The 17,570-nt window shown below is 45.7% G+C and overlaps 1 protein-coding gene across 2 annotated transcripts in view; it reads right to left on the reverse strand.

The window, feature by feature from the left end:
* The window catches only part of ttc33 (tetratricopeptide repeat domain 33), a 97,799-nt gene that overhangs the window by 51,101 nt on the left and 29,128 nt on the right, over window positions 1-17,570 (reverse strand). The window lies entirely within an intron of this gene.

Consider the following 17,570-nt stretch of genomic DNA (forward strand, 5'->3'; position numbering starts at 1 on the left):
GTGAGCTCCCCAAGGCTGTACAGAGCCAGACCTGGTCTCACCTGGAGTACAGATTGCTGCATCCAGAAGCTATAACAATGATTGCTAATGCCTGATTGCAAAACTGATCCAAACTAATAAAACCAACAAGAAAGAAACTCACTAATGACAGAGAATAGTGAGGTAAAGTGAGTTGAAATTAAGAGGAGGCAGAATAAATAGAGTGGGCAGAAGAAACGCTGACACATGAAATCCATCCTCAAGTTTATTCCCTACCCCACGCACCTTCCTATTTTCTGCATGTAGAATCCCTACTGTGAGCAACAGGCCTTTCGGCCCAACAAGTCCACACCGAACCTGAGCATGCCACCTAGACCCATTCCCCTACAACCCACCTAATCTACACCTCCCTGAACACCACAGACAATTTAGCATGGCCAATCCACCTACCCTGCACATCTTTGGACTGTGGGAGGAAACCGGAGCACCCGGAGGAAACCCACACAAACACGGGGAGAATGTGCAAACTCCACACAGACAGGTACCCAAGGCTGGAATCGAACTCGGGTCCCTGGCGCTGTGAAGCTGCAGTGCTAACCACTGAGCCACCTGTGACATAGTGAGACAAAGGGTAGGAGCAGTGAAGCATAAATAACTGCATCGACCAGTTGGGCTGAAGGGCCTCTTTCTGTGCTGAGGACTCGGTGTAAATATTGTGTGACTGCTGTACAAATCTCTCTGATGCAGAAAATCAAACATTGAAGTCCAATTTAGATACAGTAATCCTTTGTAGATCTGCACTTTTCCCTCCTTTCCAAATCAGCTTTTAAAAACATAAGACTTGGCAAGCACAAATGATTTAGGCAAAGCCAACATGAATTACTCACTGAGATAACAAAGTGTGGAGCTGGATGAACACAGCTGGCCAAGCAGCATCTCAGGAGCACAAAAGCTGACGTTTCGGGCCTAGGCCTTCATCAGAAAAGGGGGATGGGGAGAGGATTCTGAGATAAATAGGGAGAGAGGGGGAGGCGGACTGAAGATGGTTGGAGGACAAGATAGGTGGAGAGGAAAGTGTAGGTGGGGAGGGGATAGGTCAGTCTAGGGAGGACAGACAGGTCAAGGGGGCGGGATGAGGTTAGTAAGTGGGGAATGGAGGTGCTGCTTGAGGTGGGAGGAGGGGATAGGTGAGAGGAAGAACACGTTAGGAAGGCCAGGATGAGCCGGGCTGGTTTTCGGATGTAGTAGGGGAAGGGGAGATTTTGAAGCTTGTGAAATTCACATTGATACCATTGGGCTGCAGGGTTCCCAAGCGGAATAGGAGTTGCTGTTCCTGCAACCTATGGGTGGCATCATTGTGGCACTGCAGGAGGCCCATGATGGACACGTCGTCTAAGGAATGGGAGGGGAATTTGAAATGGTTTGCGACAGGGAGGTGCAGTTGTTTACTGCGAACCGATCGTAGATGTTCTGCAAAGCGATCCCCAATGTAGAGGGAGTCACAACGGGTACAGCATTGACAGTACACCACATTGGCGGATGTGCAGGTGAACAACTGCTTGCTGTGGAAAGTCATCTTGGGGCCTGGGATGGGGATAAGGGAGGTGGTGTGGGGGCAAGTGTAGCAATGGTATCCCGCTTGGGAACCCTGCAGCCAAATGGTATCAACGTGAATTTCACAAGTTTCAAAATCTCCCCTCCTCCTACTGCATCCCAAAACCAGCCCAGATCATCCCTGCCTCCCTAAACTGTTCTTCCTCTCACCCATCCCTTCCTCCCACCTCAAGCCACACCTCCGTTTCCCACCTACTAACCTCATCCCGCCTCCTTGACCTGTCCGTCTTCCCTGGACTGACCTATCCCCTCCCTACCTCCCCACCTATACTCTCCTCTCCACCTACCTTCTTTTCTCTCCATCTTCGGTCCGCCTCCCCCTCTCTCCCTATTTATTTCAGAATCCTCTCCCCATCCCCCTTTTCTGATGAAGGGTCTAGGCCGAAACGTCAGCTTTTGTGCTCCTCTGATGGTGCTTGGCCTGTTGTGTTCATCCAGCTCCACACTTTGTTATCTCGGATTCTCCAGCATCTGCAGTTCCCATTATCTCTGATCATAAATTACCCACTAACTGGATGAAATTGTTTTGATAAGGGTGAAGAGGTCTGATCAGATTGCTGTGTATACTGACTTCAAAAAGATGTTCGATTAGGTGCCACATGACTAGCTTGCTCACAAAGTGGAGACCCATGGAATAACAGGGGTAGTAGCAGCGTGGTTTACAAAGTTGGCTGTGACAAAAACGCAGGGTATTAATAATCAATTTGCTTTCAGTATATATTAGGACCTACCCCAATCCATTATGAGGACTCCTGCTTTTCTTGATTTATATTAATAACCTACGTTTGGAAACGACGGGTAAAATTTCACAACTTGTGACAATTATTTTGTTATTCATTCATTCGTACATTGCTATGTAGGCCAGCATTTATTGCCCTTACCTAATTAGCATAAAGAAGGCGGTGATGAGCTGCCTTCTGCAGACAGTGAGTTGTAAGGACATCCCTGTGGTGTTTGGAAAGGAGCTGTGGGATTTTGAAAAGCTACGAGACAGGATGCTGTGTTTGGCTTTGATGGGTGCCAATCAGGCCGGCTACTTTATCCTCGATGGTGTCATACATCCTGACTGTTGTTGGGACTACACCCATCCAGGCAACTAGGGAATATTTCATCACACTCCTGACTTGTGTCTTGTAGACAGTGGTCTACAGAGTCAGGAGGTGAGTTACTCACTGCAGGATTACTGGCCTCTGACCCGTTCCTCTTGCCACAGGTCTGGGGAGGGTAGCGGCGTCATGATAATGTCAGAGGTCCAGGCTAATACTCTAGGAACTAATATTCTAATCCCAGCACGGCAGCTGGTGGAATTTAATTAAATTCATAAACTATCTTAATAATAAAGAAGGTAATAGTAACAATAACCACAAACAGATGAAAATATCATCCATTATCATAAAAACCCCTCTGATTCACAAGTTCTCTTTAGGTAGGGAAATCTGTTCTTCTATGGTTTTACATCCACGTGACTCCAGGCCCACAGCAATGGGGTTGGCTCTTAATTGTGCTCTTAAGTGGCTGAGCAAGACACTCCGTTCAACAGCAACACATAATGGTCTTGCAACCGATTTTCATATCTCAAGAAAGAAAAAAAAGCCCATCTAACAACCAATCTTTTCTCATGTGGTTTGTTCTGCTGTTCCCTTTGAAACGTGGTCTTCTTGCAAATGTCCTAATGAGCACAGGGTGAAAAGTACTGACCTACGTCTCTTTTTACGGCAATACTTATATTCTGTGTGAGCAAGTGACTTGTGTTTATTCACAGAATCACAGAATCCGTACAGTGCAGAAGCAAGCCATTCAGCCCATCGAGTCCACACTGACCATCTGAAGAGCATTCCACACATTCCCAGCCCCCTACACTTTGCCTGCAACCCTGCACTTCCTACAGCCAATCCACCTAACCTGCACATCCCTGGATACTGTGGGTAATTTCCCACTGTTAATCTACCCTAACCTGGACATTGTGGGTAATTTCCCGTGGCTAATCCACCCTAACCTGCACATCCCTCGACGCTGTGGGTAATTTCCCGTGGCTAATCCACCCTAACCTGCACATCCCTGGACATTGTGGGTAATTTCCCATGGCTAATCCACCTAACCTGGACATTGTGGGTGATTTCCCATGGCTAATCCATCCTAACCTGCACATCCCTGGATATTGTGGGTAATTTCCCATGGCTAATCCACCCTAACCTGCACATCCCTGGATACTGTGGGTAACTTCCCATGGCCAATCCACCCTAACCTGCACATCCCTGGATGCTGTGGGTAATTTCCCCTGGCTAATCCACCTAACCTGCACATCCCTGAATACTGTGGGTAATTTCCCATGGCTAATCCACCCTAACCTGCACATCCCTGGACGCTGTGGGTAATTTCCCGAGGCCAATCCACCCGAACCTCCACATCCCTGGACGCTGTGGGTAATTTCCCAAGGCCAATCCACCCTAACCTGCACATCCCTGGATGCTGTGGGTAATTTCCCATGGCCAATCCACCCTAACCTGCACATCCCTGGATGCTGTGGGTAATTTCCCATGGCCAATCCACCCTAACCTGCACATCCCTGGATGCTGTGGGTAATTTCCCATGGCCAATCCACCCTAACCTGCACATCCCTGGATGCTGTGGGTAATTTCCCATGGCCAATCCACCCTAACCTGCACATCCCTGGATGCTGTGGGTAATTTCCCATGGCCAATCCACCCTAACCTGCACATCCCTGGATGCTGTGGGTAATTTCCCATGGCCAATCCACCCTAACCTGCACATCCCTGGACATTGTGGGTAATTTCCCATGGCCAATCCACCCTAACCTGCACATCCCTGGATGCTGTGGGTAATTTCCCATGGCTAATCCACCCTAACCTGCACATCCCTGGATGCTGTGGGTAATTTCCCATGGCCAATCCACCCTAACCTGCACATCCCTGGATGCTGTGGGTAATTTCCCATGGCCAATCCACCCTAACCTGCACATCCCTGGATGCTGTGGGTAATTTCCCATGGCTAATCCACCCTAACCTGCACATCCCTGGACGCTGTGGGTAATTTCCCGAGGCCAATCCACCCTAACCTGCACATCCCTGGATGCTGTGGGTAATTTCCCATGGCCAATCCACCCTAACCTGCACATCCCTGGATGCTGTGGGTAATTTCCCATGGCCAATCCACCCTAACCTGCACATCCCTGGATGCTGTGGGTAATTTCCCATGGCTAATCCACCCTAACCTGCACATCCCTGGATGCTGTGGGTAATTTCCCATGGCCAATCCACCCTAACCTGCACATCCCTGGATGCTGTGGGTAATTTCCCATGGCCAATCCACCCTAACCTGCACATCCCTGGATGCTGTGGGTAATTTCCCATGGCCAATCCACCCTAACCTGCACATCCCTGGATGCTGTGGGTAATTTCCCATGGCCAATCCACCCTAACCTGCACATCCCTGGATGCTGTGGGTAATTTCCCATGGCCAATCCACCCTAACCTGCACATCCCTGGATGCTGTGGGTAATTTCCCATGGCCAATCCACCCTAACCTGCACATCCCTGGATGCTGTGGGTAATTTCCCATGGCCAATCCACCCTAACCTGCACATCCCTGGATGCTGTGGGTAATTTCCCATGGCCAATCCACCCTAACCTGCACATCCCTGGACGCTGTGGGTAATTTCCCATGGCCAATCCACCCTAACCTGCACATCCCTGGATGCTGTGGGTAATTTCCCATGGCCAATCCACCCTAACCTGCACATCCCTGGATGCTGTGGGTAATTTCCCATGGCCAATCCACCCTAACCTGCACATCCCTGGACGCTGTGGGTAATTTCCCATGGCTAATCCACCCTAACCTGCACATCCCTGGACGCTGTGGGTAATTTCCCGAGGCCAATCCACCCTAACCTGCACATCCCTGGACGCTGTGGGTAATTTCCCATGGCCAATCCACCCTAACCTGCACATCCCTGGATGCTGTGGGTAATTTCCCATGGCTAATCCACCCTAACCTGCACATCCCTGGATGCTGTGGGTAATTTCCCATGGCCAATCCACCCTAACCTGCACATCCCTGGATGCTGTGGGTAATTTCCCATGGCCAATCCACCCTAACCTGCACATCCCTGGATGCTGTGGGTAATTTCCCATGGCCAATCCACCCTAACCTGCACATCCCTGGATGCTGTGGGTAATTTCCCATGGCCAATCCACCCTAACCTGCACATCCCTGGATGCTGTGGGTAATTTCCCATGGCCAATCCACCCTAACCTGCACATCCCTGGATGCTGTGGGTAATTTCCCATGGCCAATCCACCCTAACCTGCACATCCCTGGATGCTGTGGGTAATTTCCCATGGCCAATCCACCCTAACCTGCACATCCCTGGACGCTGTGGGTAATTTCCCATGGCCAATCCACCCGAACCTCCACATCCCTGGACGCTGTGGGTAATTTCCCATGGCCAATCCACCCGAACCTCCACATCCCTGGACGCTGTGGGTAATTTCCCATGGCCAATACACCCGAACCTCCACATCCCTGGACGCTGTGGGTAATTTCCCATGGCCAATCCACCCGAACCTGCACATCCCTGGACGCTGTGGGTAATTTCCCATGGCCAATCCACCCTAACCTGCACATCCCTGGATGCTGTGGGTAATTTCCCATGGCTAATCCACCCGAACCTCCACATCCCTGGATGCTGTGGGTAATTTCCCATGGCCAATCCACCCTAACCTGCACAACTTTGTACTTGATCTTATTCATTCACAAAATGTGGGTGCATTGTGCAACAATTGAATTGTAGCAGAGGACACAGTATGGACAGTGCTGGGCATATTTGACAAAGGAATATTTAATTTTTCTCTATTTAGTTAGGAAGCCCTTTTGACTCATTTGTTCAATGTCATATTGTCAGTAAACAAACACATGTATGTCATAAACAGTTTAAAAGTAAACCTAATTAACTATTAGGCAGCTGGCCCAAAGGATAAGCTGATGAGTCTGAGTGACCTCCATGTAATGTAAATAAGAACAACTCAAATTGCATGATCACATACACATAGGCAATATCAAACTGTAGGGTCCAGATCTGTGCCATCAGTCAGTCGGTAAGGCAGATCACCGGATGGGCTAGATGTACAAAATCAAAGGTCTCATCTTCAGTCATTGGTGAATTAGTTAATCTCAGCTGGTCACTAGTTTGTCAGGTGAGGTTAAGGGAGGGGTGTTGTTGAAATTTAACACTTGTTGGTAAAATGCATGGGCCAGGAAGGTGAGGATGTGATTAGACGCCTTCATGTTTTCACCCACTATGGGATAATCCTCAGTGGACAGGTTTTCATCGAATCACAGATTCCGTACAGTGTGGAAGCAGGCCATTCGGACCATCATGTCTACACTAACCCTCCTAAGAGCATCCCACCCAGACCCAACCCCCCCCCTACCATATACTAGCCCTGTAATCCTGCATTTCCTGAGGCTAATCCACCCAGCCTGCATACTCTTGGACACTATGGGTCAACTTCGCATGGCCAATACAGCCTAAACTGCACATCATAAGGCCATGGGAGGAAACTGGAGAACCCAGAAGAAACCCACACAGACACAGGGAGAATGTGCAACTCCACGCAGACAGCCGCCTGAGGCTGGAATTGAACCCAGGTCCCTGGTGCTGTGAGGCAGCAGTGCTAACCACTGAGCCACCACGATAAGGAACTGGTGTGATAGCAGAGATCAGACTGAACCTAGGGATCTCTACATTAGCAACAGTAAGCTGGGAGCTCTGAATAACTCCAAATAACTCCACTTTCCTAGGATGGTGATGGCGAGCACGAGGGAGCATAGCTTTACATTGAGGGGTGAAAGATATAGGACAGAATTCAGAGGTAGTTTCTTTACTCAGAGAGTAGTAAGGGAATGGAACGCTTTGCCTGCAACGGTAGTAGATTCGCCAACTTTAGGTACATTTAAGTCATCATTGGATAAGCATATGGACGTACATGGAATAGTGTAGGTTAGATGGGCTTCAGATCGGTATGACAGGTCGGCACAACATCGAGGGCCAAAGGGCCTGTACTGTGCTGTAATGTTCTATGTTCAAACTGGATGGACTCTCATGAAACAAAGACAACGTTTCACAGTCAAGGCACTGAGTAATTCCTTAAGAGAGACCCAGGACCAGGGAACAGAGTCCAAGAACGTGAGAGAGCTCATACTTATACTGGAAAGAACAGAACAGCCAGCTCTGTCGGTCATCTTTTAACTGGTGCAGTCTGCAGGGCAACACCTCTACCAATCAAAGTCCACTTGCCAACCAACGATCACCTTCTCATACACTCATGCAGTATAAACTGCTGTTTTCCCTTTAGCTTCGTATGCTTCTGATGTGTCAGATGAAAAGCTTTGACAAAATTTGCCTTTTGTCAGCAATATTTAACATCAAGTTGTCTGTAAACAAACCTATATTCCTTTTTTAAAGTAATTAAGAAATATGAGATCCCAATATAACACCCCTGGGAAATACCACGTCACCAACTGGCAATTAGAAGTTCCTTCCTTTTCCACTCTCCTCCACTTATCCTCAATTACAATCACGAGACTTTTGTATTTTGGGGCTGTATCTTTAAATTTAAAGAAAATTACAAGTGTCAATTGACTTGTTCTGAAGTCTGCCAGGCAGTGTCAGGTTGTGGGGAGAGGTGTGTGGGTATGATGGCTAATGATCAAAGGAAGACTTAGATCGTTTAACTGTGAAATAGGTACAAGGTGTTTACGCTCGGAGACAAAGGTAACTCGTCCTTGTGTTATCACTAGAGTGAAGAATCCTCAAAGTTTTGAGGGAATATCAGCTTGTAAATAGATATAGGTGCATGGGTTACCTCAGTTGGCTGGATGGTGATGCAGAATGATGCCAACCGCATTGGTTTAATTCCTGTACCGGCTGAGATACCATGAAGAATTCTCCTTCTCAACTTCTCCCCTCACTTGAGGTGTGGTGACCCTCAGGTTAAACCACTACCAATTGTCTCTAATGAGAGCAGCCCTTCAATCTTCTAGGACAATCGTGACTTCACTGGTAGGGAGAGGAGGAGCAAGTGGGATAGATTTACGAGGGTGCTCAGAGCCAAAGTCAAGTGGCTTGCTAATGTTGGTGAAGGGAAGGCTGAAATATAAAAATAACATTGTGTAAAGGAGAAAATGGGTCAGCTAAATTGACGCACATCAAACTCAAAACATTAACTGTGTTTTTCTCTCCACAGATGCTGCCAGACTCTGAAAATACTGCATTCAATTCTGGTCTCCCTGCTATAGTAAAGATGTTGTTAACCTTGAAAGGGTTCAAAAATATTTATAAGGATGTTATCAGATAGCAGGGTTTGAGTTGTAAAGACAGGCTAAATAGGCTCGGGCTTTATTCTCTGGAGCATCGGAGGCTGAGGGGTGATCTTAACAGATGTTTATAAAATCAGGAGGGGCATAGAGAGGGAGAACAGACAAGGTCTTATTCCTGGGAGAGGGGGAGTTCAAAACCAGACGGCATAGGTTTAAGGTGATAGGGGAAAGATTTAAAAGGGACCTGACAGACAATTGTGTTGTGCAGAGGGTGATGTGTATATGGAACGAGCTGCTAGAGGAGGTGATGGACACAATTAGAATAATTAAAAGGCATCTAGAATGGGTACAGGAATGTGAAAGATTTAAAGTGATAGGGCCAAATGATGACAAATGGGATGAACTTAACCTGAGATTCCAGACTGACAATTTAAGGCTCAGATGAGGAGGAATTTCTTTTCTCAGAAGGTTGAGAGGCTTTAGAACTTTTTAATCACAGAGAGTAGCGGGAAGAGCCCACATACAGTCATAGGGTCAAACAGCACAGAAACTTATCCTTCAATCCAACTCATCCATGCTGACCAGGTTTCCCAAACTAAACTAGTCCCACTTGCCTGTGTGTGGCCCATATTCCTCTAAACCTATCCTATTCACGTGCCTGTCCAAATGTCTTCTAAATGTTGGAACTGTACCTGCCTCTGCCACTTGCTCTGGCAGTTCATCCCACATAAGAAACACACGCTGTATTAAAAAATTGCCCCTCAGGTCCCTTTTAAATATTTCCTCTCTCACTGTAAAATTATGCTGTCTAATTTTGAAATCCCTTACCCTAGGGAAAAGACCTTTGCTATCTACCTTGTATGTGGTCAGAGATCACACGACACCAAGTTACAGTCCAACAAGTTTATTTGAAAGCACAAGCTTTTGGAGTGCTGGAGAATCCAAGATAACAAAGTGTGGGGCTGGATGAACACAGCAGGCCAAGCAGCTTCTTAGCTGAAGTCACCTGACGATGGGGCTGTGCTCTGAAAGCTTGTGTTTACAAATAACCCTGTTGGGCTATAACCTGGTGTTGTGTGATTTCTGGCCTTAACCACCGCAGTCCAACACCAGCACCTCCACATCATACCTTATCTATGTCTCTTATGATGCACCCCTCAATCTCCTACTCTCCAGGAAAAAAGTCCCAGCCTATCCAAGATGATGAGAGGCTTGGATAGAGTGGATAGCAAGAGGCTTTTTCCCAGGCAGAAACGACTATTACAGAGGGGAAAATTTTAAGGTGATTGGAGGAAGGTATGGGGGAGATGTCAGAGGTAGGTTCTTCACACAGAGAGTGGTGGGTGTGTGGAATGTGCTGCCGGCAGTGGTAGTGGGGTCAGGTACTTTAGAGACTTTTAAGCGATGTTTGGATAGGCACATGGAGAATAAGTAAAATGTAGCGTATGCAGGACAGTTTGATCTCAGCAGGATAATAGGTTGGCACAACATCGTGGGCCAAAGGGCCTGTACTGTTCTATGATCTATCCAGCCTCTCCTTATAACTCAAATCCTCCAGTCCTAGCAACATCCTGGTAAATCTTTTCTGCGCCCTCTCCAATTTAATAATATCCTTCCTGTACCAGGGTGACCAGAACTATACACAGTACTCAAAAAGTGGAGTACTCTCCTCTCCTGTACAGCCACAAGATGATGTCCCAACCACTATGCTCAGTGCTCTGACTGATGAAGCAACCATACCAAACACCTTCTTCACCACCCTGTCTACTTGCGATGCCACTTTCAAGGAACCATGTACCTGAACCACTAGGTCTCTCCGTTTCGCAACACTTCCCAGAACCATTAACAGACAATAAAATCTAATTCTAGTTGTTTGTCTTACCAAAATGCAACACCTCACAAATATCCCAGCTGATCAAGATTCTGTTGTACTCTTAGATAGCCTTCTTCACTGTTCCACTATACCACTAATTTTGGTGCCATTCTTTACTCTCAAACAAATTGTTTATATAAGTGACGAACAACCGCAGACCCAGCACTGATCCCAACAGAACAATGCTGGTCACTGGCCTCCAGCCCAAAAAGCAAGCCTTTACCATCACCCTCTGTCTCCAAACATTGAGCCAATTTCTTATCCAATTTGCTAGGTCACTCTGGGTCCCCTGTGATCTAATTTTCCTAATCAGACTACCAAGCAGAAGCATGTCAAAGGCTCGTAGACAATGTCTCCCACCGCCTTCATCTATTTTCTTGGTCACGTCATCAAAAAACTCAATCAAGTTTGTGAGGCTGAGATAAATAGATTCTTGATCAGTCAGGAAATCAAAGGTTGCGGGGGGGAAAGTACAGCAAAGTGTACAGGAGGAATGTCAATCAGCCATGATCCTACTGAGTGGCAGAGCAAGCTCAAGGAGCTGAGTGGCCTATTCCTGTTCCTTACGGCTGTATGCACTCAGGACACTTTAAAAGATAGGGAGACAGCATTCCATTTTTGGTTTATAGCGAAAGTTACCCACAAAACATTTGTGTTTAATGAATACTGCTTTCAGGCATTTGCTGCAGCAAACATGTGAATATAATTAGCCATTCAGCTCCTGAGCCTGCTCACCATTCTAGATCATGGCTGATCAGCTCCACAGTGCATTTTCCTGCACTGTTTCCATATCCCTCAAAGTCAGTAGTCTCTAGAAACTTGTGGATTCTCTATTCATTGTCATCTCAGTTCTAAATGATCTGTTCCTTACCCTGAGGTTATGTCAAATGGATCTAAGACACCAGCCAAGGAAAACATTTACTTCCACCCTGGCTCAACCTGTAAGCATTTTGTAAGAAATTTCACTGCGGTCAACTCTCATTCTTCAAATTTCTACATCGAGTGATTGCCACGCGCTGGTACAAGAAGAGAAAGGGAATCCTCCGACTGTTCTAGGTGACACTTATTCCTGAGGGTACATCAGTAAAAGAGGTTCAATGACCATTCATCTAATTAACAGTCTACACAATCTTTAACATCTTTTTGTTAACCAGATCGATTCAGTCACTGTATGCAAATCCATTCAAGGACAGGAGCAATAGGAGCAGGAGTCGACCATTCAGCCCTGCCAAGTCTGCTGTGTCATTCAACAAGATCATGGTTGATCTGCCCCAAGCCTTTCGTGTCACAGCTGTCAACACCCTGATGTTTCAAACGTCTATCTGCCTCCTCTTTAAATGCTGTCAGTTATCTTACCTCTACAACTGTCTGGGGTAAAGAATGACGGACATTCACTGGGGGAAGAAATTCCTTTGAATCACAGTTTTAAATGAGTGCCCCCTCATTCTGTAACCATGTCTCTTAGTCTGAGACTCTCCCACAGATGGTAACATCTTCTCAACATCTACCCTGTCAAACCTCTCAGAATCTATGTTTCAATAAGATCCTTTTTACAGTTCTAAACTCTAACGAATAAAGGTCTAACCTGATGAGCTGACTAATTCATCCCAGAAATTAACTTTGTCAATCTCCTTCCAACCTTCACCAATGCTTTTCCTAGATACAGGAAGCAAAACTGTACACAGTATTCCAGGTGCATCCTCATCAATACTCTTGTACAGTTATAACAAGGCTTGTCTGTTTTTAAATTCCAACCTCATAACAACAAAGGCTAAACTCCCATTTCTCTTCTCAATTACATGCCGTACCGGTCTGCTACCACTGTGTCTCATGCACAAGAATATCCAGCTCCCTCAATGCAGCACTCTTTTGCAGTTTCTCTCCATTTAAACAATAGTCAGCCTTTTGATTCTTTTGAACAAAGTGCTTGACTTCACACTTTTCTACATTCAACACCATCTGCCATGCTTTTGCTCACTCAATCAGCCTACCTATATCCTCTTGCAAATTCCTCATGTCCTCATCACAACCAGCCCTCCCGCCTATCACCAGCAAATCTAAATACTTTACATGCTGTCCCCACCTCTAAGTCATTACATAGGCGGTAAATATTAAGGCTTATAGGGCTTTAGGCATTTCATGAGTTACATCTTTCCACCCTGAAAAAGACCTGCTCCTCTGACTTCTGTGTGGTACAAATTCTTGTTAACACATTACCCTGAGTACAATGAGCTCCTCCCATCTTGTTCAATAATCTTTTACATGGCAACTTATCAACTGCCTTCTGGAAATCCAAATACACCACATTTACCTGCTGCCCTTTATCAACTCTGCATGTTATAATCCTCTAAGAAATCTAGAAAATTTGTTAAACATGATTTCCCTTTCCGTAAATCATGTTACTTCTGTTTGATTCTATTAAGCTTTCCTAAATGTCTTGTTCTTTCTTATTTTACCATGGACTCCAGTATTTTCCCAATGACAACTGTGAGGCTAACTGGCTTATTGTTGCCTGTTTTCTGTTACCCTCCCTTCTTGAACAGGGTGTCACATTAGCAATTTTTCAATCTACTGGAACTCCCCAAACTACCATTAGTTCTAGAATATTTCAACCAATTTCTCTACTATCTCTTTGGTCACTTCCTCTGAGCTACATAGACTTCAATAAAGCATTTAACAGAGTTTCATGTAGGAGACTGCTTAGGAAGCTAAGAGCCCACGGGATCTAGGATAATTTGACAAACTGGATCCAGAACTACTTTTATGAAAGGAAGCAGAGGGTGATGGAAGCTATCTGTGTTCAGTGGTATACCACAGGGTTCAAGGCTGCTATTTGCTGTGTACATTAATAAACATAGGCAAGAATGTAGGAGGTGCGATCAATAAGTTCACAGATGATATGTACATTCACCATGAGGAAAGCCTTAGACTGCAGGACGATACAGACAGGCTGGTCAAATGGGCTGAACATTTGCAAATGGAATTTAACTATGAAAAGTGTAAGGTGATTGTTTTGAAAGCACCAATAAGGGAAGGGAGAACACATTGAATGATAGGACCCTAGGAAGTGCAGAGGATCAGACAGACCTTGATGTGAATGTCCATTGTGCCTTGAAGGCAGCAGGACAGGGTGAATCAAAAGTCAATAAAGAGAGAAATGATTTGTTATTAGAGCAGATGGAGATTTGATAACCAATGTGAGAATGATGGGCCAAAAAGTGTTTTTACAGCACAGTAAAAGACCTGACTCTATAAAAGCACTTGATGCAGGCCATCGGGCCATGGGGACGCATCCACTTTTTGTCCTATGTGTTCGTCAAATATTTTGTTCCTTGTGATCAAGACTGTTCAAAGATCTTTCCTCCCGTCACTGTTGTGATCAGTCTGTAATGTGAACAGGGTCCTCCCTTTTTGAAAGCCAAAGCAAAATGCTGCTTTAAACTATTTGCCGCTTCTCTCTCCTACATTATTAATTCATCAGTTGCATCTTCCAGAGGTTGCATACTTATGCTGCCTTTTTTTCACATAACCCGCAGAAACTCCTGCTGTTTGATCTTATATTTCTTGCCAATTTTCTTCCATAATCACTTTTCTTCCCCTTTTTAATAGTTATTTCGGCAATTTGCCACTGGTTCCTAACAGTTCCCAATCCTCTGCCCCATCAATAGTTCTCACCTTACTGCGTGCATTAGTTTTGGATTGGATACTTTCTCGAACTGCCTTTATTAACAAACAGGGTGGTCCATCTCTGTTTGATTGCATTAAGCTTTCCTAAATGTCTTGTTCTTCCTTATTTTATCATGGACTCCAGTCTTCCACCTGCAGTATGTCCATCACAAATGCTTTTTTATGACCAAAACTAATTTCTGCAGAGCGTAATGAAATCTTTACCTGCTAATGACTACACTTCAAAGCTCACTCATTCAAAGTCAAGTATCTTCAGATGCGTGGCAGATTTGAAGAATGTCATAGAAACACAAGCTTTCTTAACCTAACAGTCATCATCTGATTCTCATTTGGTTTGATTTTTCTTCATTCAACTCAGTCTTTCTTGTCACTATCATTGCCTTTTAGGAAACACCATCATGAACTTTAAACAAAGGATCGTGACTGAGGAATGTTGGGATTAAGCACTGAACTGTAGTTTATCCCCTGGACAGTTCCAGAGTGTCTCCCAAAATCTGATTCAAATAAACTGCATTGTTGTCTTGTAATTACACAAATATTACAAGACTTGGGCAACTTTACTGAAACAGTTGCTTGTCTTTCAGTCTCCCTTGTGTCCCCTGGTTCTAGACTGCCCAACCAGGGGGAATATCTTACCCATATTGCCCTTGTCTCTTCCTTTAACTATTTTCTAAATTCCACTGAGGTTCACCCCTCATTCTTCAAAACTCTATAGTGAAGACTGACACAATCTCTCCAAATGTGACCACTGTAGATGTTGAACTTTACATTCAATTACAAATAAAATGTGGAATAAACAGCTAGCCCTAATGGTGACCATTTCGGGACAATAACGACTTTAGGGTAGGAAATGTCCCAGCTTAGTCTAGCCTACATATGACTCCAAACCCATAATGTGGTTGATTTTTAATACCTCTCTGAAATGACTGAGGGATACACTCTGTTCAAGGACAATGAGGGATGGGATAATAAATATTGGTAACGGGATGAACAAATTAAAAAGATAAACTGTGGTCAGGAAATTACCCACTGCATGTAAGTAGTGAAGGCATGTGGGCCAGGCAGCTTTGGAGTTCAAACCAGCGGCCTGTGCTCAGTCAGCTGATTGGGCTCAAGGCAGTAACGGGAGCTTGCTAGTGTTGGGGTGACCCAACCCAAGTAAATCAGACCTGAGAGGACCTGCCACAATTTCAACATCTTTATATGGGAGTAACACTCAGACATGAGGAATAGCTGCAACACCGTAATACTTACAGACTGTTACCTCACACCAACACAAGTCAGCCAGGAGATGAAGATAAGCAAAGCCACTGTGTGAATGGACTAATGAACACAATGTGCCATGAACAATATCCAACACATTCCTATAATACAACTGGGTTCAATAACTCACAGCTTCCCAAAAATCCTCTGCCCAAAAAGCATCTGCCAAAAATGCCACAAAAGATCAGGCAAATCCCACAACACCACGCCCCCGCCCACCACCAACGAAACCCCACCACACGTCCGTACCCTCCCCCAGTCTCACAGCATGCCATCCCACCCCACAGGCTAACTCCATCCCTGCCATTGTCTCACGTCACCCTCTCCTGTGCCATTAACCCTCCCCCTCTCCCCACACTCACACATTACAGACCCCACAATGTCACATGGGTCCTGCATTAGCCAAGTGAGGAAGAGCTCCATTCTGATGGTGTCACCCTCCTGCTCCGTATCCGGGTATCCCTGCAAACAGGGATGCCCCCTAAACAAGGTCAGGGACTTGCCGTGATCCCTGGGTGGTTTGGCTGTGAGCCTGGAACAGCAGCAGCAGGAAACCAGCTGTTGTGCAGGAACTCCCTGTCCTAGTTCGAGGGCCAGCTGGCATTTTCTGGGGTATTGTCACATCAGGGTTTTTGGGAATGTTCCCTGGGCTGCGAGCATGCTTTCACTTATGAAAAAAAACTCTCTTGTGATTAAGACTGCCACACTGTCACTTTCCTGGCGTGCAAGTTGTGCTTTTCCGCTCAGCAATGGAGATCATGGAGTCTGCATGGCTGCACCTTGCCAAAAGCAGTAACTAACAGGGCAGGGTTTGTGCCAGTGAGAAGCGCAAGGCGCTATCTGGGCCCACAGAGTGTGGAAGGAGAATAGCTGCTGTTCTGCTTGGTCCCCAACAATCTCTGCTGAGAAAGGGCTTTACTGCTACACTTCAACTTCCCTTATGTCATGAGACAGATCCATGTTTACTAACCAAACACAGACAGATAACGGTGGTGTTGCGGGGTCTCACTGGAATATCAAACCAGAGATCCAGTCTAATAGCCCTGGGACTTGGGTTCAAATCCTACCCTCCCCAGGTGAGAATAAACAAAAAGTAACACTTGGAAAAGAATGTGCTGGCCCTCCATTTTGAAGGGTATAAGATGCGTTGGGTCGGTGCATCTCATTCACTGATTTAACCACCTTCTCCTGCTGGGACAAGCAGTGGGTGGGACTTAAGCTCAATTAAAAAAATCTGGAATTGAAGCTTGTTTCAGCAATGGTGACCATGAACCACAAAAACATAGAGAACATCAGCCCCTCCACCATTCAACATGATCATGGGCTGATCATCCAACTCAATCCCTTGTTCCTGCTTTCTCCCTGTACCCCTTAGATCTCTTTAGTCCCAAAACTATACATAAGTTAACAAGTGAAACTACAACTGATTGCTCTAAAGTTCTGAGTTGGGGTCACCAGACCCGAAACGTTAACTCTGATTTTTCCTTCAGAGATGCTGCCAGACCTGCTGAGCTTTTCCAGCAACTTTGTTTTTGTTCCTGTAAAAACCCATCTGGCTCACAAATGTCCTTTCGGGAGGGATACTTTCTGTTCTTACCTGGTCAGGTCTACATGTGACTCCAGACCCACAGTAATGTACCTGACTCCAAACTACCCTCTGAAAAAGCCGAATGAGACACATTCAGTTCAAGGGTATTTAGGGATAGCAACAATAATGCTGGCCCACGTCCCAGTAAGGAATTAAAGTGCAATATCTAAGTACTTTGCTTCTCAAAGTACTTTTGTCTTTGTGAGGTGTGTAACCCAGAGTACTGAA

The sequence above is a fragment of the Stegostoma tigrinum genome, chromosome 3 (assembly GCF_030684315.1).
Source record: "Stegostoma tigrinum isolate sSteTig4 chromosome 3, sSteTig4.hap1, whole genome shotgun sequence".
NCBI lineage: Eukaryota > Metazoa > Chordata > Chondrichthyes > Orectolobiformes > Stegostomatidae > Stegostoma > Stegostoma tigrinum.